We start from the raw sequence: 6,571 nt of genomic DNA, 5'->3' as shown, positions 1-6,571 counted from the left end.
TATTAACATGCTTTCTGGCCTGCTCGGTGGTAGTTTGTCTAGGCATTGGTTCCCGACTAGCTGCACCTGACCTCAGCAGGGCAGCACTGACGACTGGGCCCCACCATATCGTCAGTTCCAATAAACAGCATGGGGGAGGAATGAACCAGGATCAGACTCAAGCTCACCCCAAATGCTCCCAGGGACTCTTGCATGGCCCTACCCCTCAAAAGGGGTCGACAAAAGCATGGCAAATCCTTGGATTCCCTTAATGGAACATCTTTGCGCATTGGAGGGGACAGGTGCTCCCACCCCCCCTCCAGACCACCTTGAACCAATGCCTTAAATTATTTTGAGTCCAGGGAGAGCTGCCATCAACTCAATCCAAGCCCTCTTGCATGCAGGAATGCAAACTTATGCTGGAGGAAGACAGCAAACATTCTCGCCCAGCTGTACCACCAGCACTGCGGGAGGACCTGCACAGGTCACACTCGACCGCACCAAAGGAAGGATCTCCTCCCAAAGCATTCCCCATCTGGACATCCAGTATATGTTCACATGGGCAGGAAGACTGAGATGACGCCCCAGTCCAAACCCGTCAACATGCTTGCCAGCCTAGTGTACAATGCTGTGGCCCAAATGTGCACAGCTGCTCCTATGAAAAAAGGAAACAACAGACAAGCATCAGCACAGACATCACTGTGACACTTCCTGATATAATCCTTGTCAGCGTCAGACTTCCAATGACCCGTATTCACAATCCTGTCTACTGACAGGCCCCCAGTGTGCAGCCTTTGCAGCAGCACCTAATCGTAAGGAATGAGGAGTGTTCAGCGGTAAGCAAGCCGCAGGCTCTAATAACTGGTGCACGACGTAAGCACATTGATGCCGGGCTAACGGGAACCCATTTTCATGCACTAGGAGCGGGCCAGCCCCCAGGGAATAAAAAGCCAAATATTCTGTTATCCATAACCGGGCAAGGGCCCTCCTCACCTGTGGCGGGAAGCCTGATTGTGGCACTCCTGCCCACTAAGTCTGTTTTAGAGTTACCAGCTCTAATGACAAGCTCCAAAGGATAAGGAAAAGTCCTGAAGCAATAAGCCTCCAGAATCTCGGCCCCGTGCTGGCTCCAACAACCATTTCCCCAACCCTCAGTGCGAAAATGCAATGGACTACTGAAAGGAGTCTCACCTTGATCTTTAACCCGCAGACAAGTTTTAACTTGTTGCAGATACTGCATAGGTAAAAATTGACCGACTTCCTGCCCACTGTCCTATGAGGTTGGAGCCTATTCCAACCTTCCAAGGCCCTGCGCACTGCAATCTTTATACAAGGGTCTCTGAAAAAATAAAGCTTCAATGAAACAGACATTGCAGCGGACTGAATTCGGATAGTTATAACCGCATGCCCAATCTGCAGCAGGTGGACCAAATACTGCAGGATCTGCTCAGAGGATGGGGGCAAATTCTTCCGAATGGCCAAGAACTGCCAGCTTAAGGCTAAGAAATCCATCCAGGCCTTCCCATAAGAGGTAAAAGCAGAAGGGGAAATGGAAGCTGCCGCTCTCTGAAATTACTAATTGTTGTCAAAATGCCACAAGACTGGAAAAGTCTGGCAATAGCTGAGTCTGGAGCCCAGGATCTGAAGCGCTTCATCTGAAAATCGGATAGTGTCAGCGTAATTTGGAGAGTAGAAAGCACAATATTAAACCTTAAGTGGCGCAGCTCGAAAGCATGCGCGGAGGGGCAGAGACTGTGCTACAGCATGAGGACTGTTTTGCCAAGACGCTCAACACCACCTGGTTATCAGACCAAAAGCAGATCCGATGGTCACTGAACTCCTCGGGCCACATGTGAACTGCTACTACAATGGGGAAAACTCAAGAAAAGTTATGTCACATGATTGCCTCACCACACCAGGCTTGAGGCCATAGCTTTGCACACCAGCAGCCCTTGAAATAAAAACCAAAGGGCAAAGATCCAGCAGCACCAGCATGAACCTGAAAATCCCTGAGCGGGTTCAAGGTATCCTGCCATGGCGAACTACTATTGCATACATTCAGGAATTGCTACCATCGCCTGATATCTGCCTTCACCACATTTGGTAGGCATACACAAAGGTAAGGGGACCTCTGTCAGCATCGCCCTTGAGCCAGTGCCACCAACTGGACTCATCCACTTCAGCCCCAACTGGGCTAGGCGAGCTGGGTAGCACTTCCAGAGACCACCTTCTGCACATGAACAGGTCAAAGTGCTGTGGACTCACAGCTTAGAGTTGTGAGCACCGGATTCACTCCAACAAAAAGACAGTCGTCGCACAGCAGAGTACAGCAGAGTCTGAGTATATAAACAACTCAGAGAGCAGCTCTGTAGAATATCTTCTTTATTGTATCTACAACTATACAAACTATATACAGAGCTTAATAGGTCTAAGCATAAATAAATGCTGCACTGCACTGAGTATCTGCAGCTGCCCTTAGCAGCAACCTTATCTCTACACATGATCTCTAACACTCAGTCTCTCTCCCTCTCCGACACTGACTGACTGACTGACTTGGTGCTGGAGCAGAATAAGTAGAGACCAGAACACGCCTCCTCCTCTCTGGAGAATCAGCAGACTCCTCAGGAGATTCTTGGATATGGGAGGGGTGAAATCTAGGCAGCCTGGCCTAGTGGGAAGATTAGTTAAGTGACCCAGCAAGATCGGATCTGGTGAAGCATCACTTGCTACAGAGGAAGTATTACAAAATAACTTCCTTCAAGGCAGACAGCTTCTCCATAGCCAAGTGGTATGTTTTAGCAACGATATCCAACTGGATCCCTAAATAAAATGGGAATATGGGCAAAAGGTATTGAGCTATTGCTTGCCAGCTTCCAGCCCCCGCTTGGGCAGGGGGCATCTTGTGCAGCCATCATGATATGTAAATTTACAGGGCCGACGCTGGCCAGAACCCCTAAAGAAGTCCCAACCAAGCTGCCGCCAAGCCAGCTTCCTTTTCAGACACACACTCTGTGCAATGCAAAAAAAAAACAAAAAACAAAAACAAAAAAAACAACAACACACACTCCGTGCAGTGCACACACTCTCCATGCAATGCAACTACACACTCCGTGCAATGCAAAAAGCACGCTCTGTGCAATGCAACTACACACTCCGTACAATGCACACACAAAACCTCTGTGCAATGCAACTACACACTCCGTGCAATGCAAAACACACTCTCTGCAATGCACACACCTTTCATGCAATGCAACTACACTCCATGCAATGCAACTACACACTCTGTGCACTGCACCCTCTGTTCAATGCAACTACATACTCCGTGCAATGCACACACACTCCGTGCAATGCAAAAACCAAAGCAAAACAAAAAACACTCTGTGCAATACAACTACACCCTCCATGCAATGCACACGCACTCCATGCAATGCAACTACACACTCCCTGCAATGCACACGCACTCCATGCAATGCAACTACACACTCCCTGCAATGCACACACCCTTCATGCAATGCAACTACACTCCATGCAATGCAACTACACACTCCGTGCACTGCACACCCTCTGTTCAATGCAACAACAAACTCCGTGCAATGCAACTACACCCTCCGTGCAATGCAACTACACACTCCGTGCAATGCAACAACACACTCCGTGCAATGCAACTACACACCCTCCGTGCAATGCAACTGCAAATCTCCTAGCAATGCAATGCAATTGCAGCCCGTGCAGCGCCGTGCTCTGCAACGCACAGAGCAAACTGCAATGCGGGCACGCAAAGGTGCTTTCTCCCAGTTGCATATTGCAAACATGGCGCCCATTACATCCCTCGCAGTGAGGTAACCACCAAAAGGACTTAAGTGTCCAGGTAGAGCATGGGGGAGCATGCAGCTGTCCCATACAGGGACCAATCCTGCAACCTAGGCATTACCGGCACTATGCGCTGACCCAGTGAAACCAATGCTTCATGGACCACATGGGGACACTATTCAGGCCGGAAACGCTTCCAGGCCATCGAATTCTAGGGCAAAGCCCTAGGATCACCTGCTAGGCCAGGCATAAATGTTTCCAGTGAAATAGCAGATTTGAGGTAGCCCACAGCTTGTCCAGGTACCCCTGCTTGCCCTTTTAGAGGGAAGCACCCCTTCAAGAAACCCAAAGTTCTTTTATCACAAATGGGCCGAACTGCCCAGCAACAGAATAGCCCATAAGGAGCAGTTTGTTTTGTTTTGTTTTAACAATGGCTAAGAGGGGGATATGAACTCCCAGGTCCTAGTCCTGCACTTTAGCCACTAAGCCACAATGGCTCATCTCAAAATGGCAGTCGCCTCTATCAGGGCAAAACAAACTTAAAGAAAATAAACTTGTTCAGAAACAGCATAGTTCAAGAGCATATACAGAGTGCTCATAGTCCTTGGAGGCACAGGGAGCCATAAAGCCAACCTTCGGGGATACTATAAACGAAAGTGATACCAGCTAAGCTGGGAACAGCCCTGACTAGCCCCACAATTTCAACAAGAGAAATGGGGGAAACCTTTTTGCGAAAGAAAGCCCCTAACGGGGGCTCTCTCACTATTGGGAAAGGCAAGCCACAGATACAGGGAGAATCTTCCTACAGGGCAGGGTAAGGGGTGGGGTGGGAAATTGAACAGGAAAAGGGGGGAATTAAATTATTTAAGGGACTAGAGAGGATTAAAAGAAAGGGGAAATAAAGAAATAAAGAAATGTAACCAGACAATGAGAAGATTGTCCCAGTGCTCCATGTGATCCGATGCAAAACGGCCAAGAGGCCGTGCCAACGTCTGGCCCCTGTATATATAGACTCTGACCCCTCCTCCGAATTGGCAACAATCAAAACACCCCAGCAACCCAGTTTAACCATTTAAATGGCCGGGATTCAACTAAATTTGCCTAGTCACTGGAGGGTGGCCTGTTCCCAACCGCAACACGTGCTCTCTGCTAGGGAGAACACGCTTTGTTTATTATCAAAGAAATAATATTCAATTTGCTACCTGCATGCGTTGTTCTTTCTTTTTTGCAGTGGTTTTTGCTGCCATCTGTGCCTTGGTCATGATATCATTCTGGTGCATTGTGGGGAAAATGATACCAATATAAAAAGTTTTTTAAAACCCTTGAATATCTTGAAGAACCTCATTGCTCTGACTACATTTGAGCATATAGATGTCAATATCATGTAGATACCTATTTGGACATAAGGAGGGCTTATATTATCCAGGGGCTTCCAGTATTTACCCAGCTATCTTGAAATGAAAGTCAATGGAGACTGTAGCATATGTTTTAATTTTTACATATATACAACTTGAGCATAGGATGGAAGGGATCAAACCACTAACACTTTAAGAGATCTAGTTTCCGCATTAGGTTTCCAGGGAGATCCCCAAAACCATAGGTGGAGTCCAGCACAGTGCAAGACAAAACTCTGTGTCTCTACCTCTCATCATCAGCCAAAAACTAGCCCCCACTTGACCTATTGTTCTCTATCCTAGGATGACATGGCACAAAGTCAAGAGGAGTGGTGGGGAATGCCTGTCCCTCCTGGAGAGCACCATCATTCAGTTGTCACTATGGAAACATGGGCCACTCTTTTAGTCATGCAAAATACGATGCTTCACTGAGCAGCCTAGGCCATTAGCCCAACAACCAATTGGTCTGACGGGATCAGCAGCTTCCTCTACTGGATTTTACACTTCTCATATACAGAATTACAGGCTTAGATGAGGCCCACAGATATCATCCAGTATTATTCATATATATATAATTTTCCTTTTCCTTTTCTCTTTAATAATTTTCCCGTTTCTTTACTTCTTTAAATTTGAAAATTAAAAATTAATACAAAATAATTTTTAGAGCAGAGACATTTAGACTCATTCCGTCACCTCTCAAAAGCAACAGGGGCTCTTGAAAACTATTGATGCAGCTTCTGCAGAAATATATAATTACCTGACTCCAAGTAGTCTTCATGGCAATTCTCATCTGATAGTAAAGTACTTTCCTCTCTACTTTTCATAATGAATCACATAAAGGACTGGAGTCAACTATTCACAATACAGAGCCCTGTTTTGCCAATGACGCATGCACTCAAGAATATTGAAACTTTTAAGAAAGTTTGATAAACCCAGGCCAGCACCATTGGTTGGGAATCTCCCAATTGGTGCAATGTTTATATGTTGTACTTTGAGACCAGTCTTCATTCTGCAGACTCCCAGTTAGAGTTCAGTCAGTCAACCAGATATAAATCCACCTAACAGTTACCTTGTTCAACCCACATTTTACCAGCTTCCTCACAAGAATATCATGGGGGGGGGGCTTTGTCAAAAGCTTTACTTAAATCAAGATACACTATGTCCACAGCATTCCCCTGATCCACCAAGCTTGTAACCCCATCAAAAAAGAAAATGAGATTTGTCTGGCATGAGTTGTTTTTGATAAACCACAGCACCCTTTTCTATGTGCTCACAGACCCACTGTTGAATTATCTGTTCTAGGAGCTTTCCTGGTATCAATATCAAGCTCACCAGTTGGTCTCCCCTGGGTCACCCCCACCCCTTTTGAAGCTGGTGGCCACAGTTGC

Source organism: Podarcis bocagei (genome assembly GCF_964188305.1).
Source record: "Podarcis bocagei genome assembly, chromosome: 9".
In the NCBI taxonomy this organism is placed as follows: domain Eukaryota; kingdom Metazoa; phylum Chordata; class Lepidosauria; order Squamata; family Lacertidae; genus Podarcis; species Podarcis bocagei.
Note: the sequence above shows the minus strand (reverse complement) of the source record.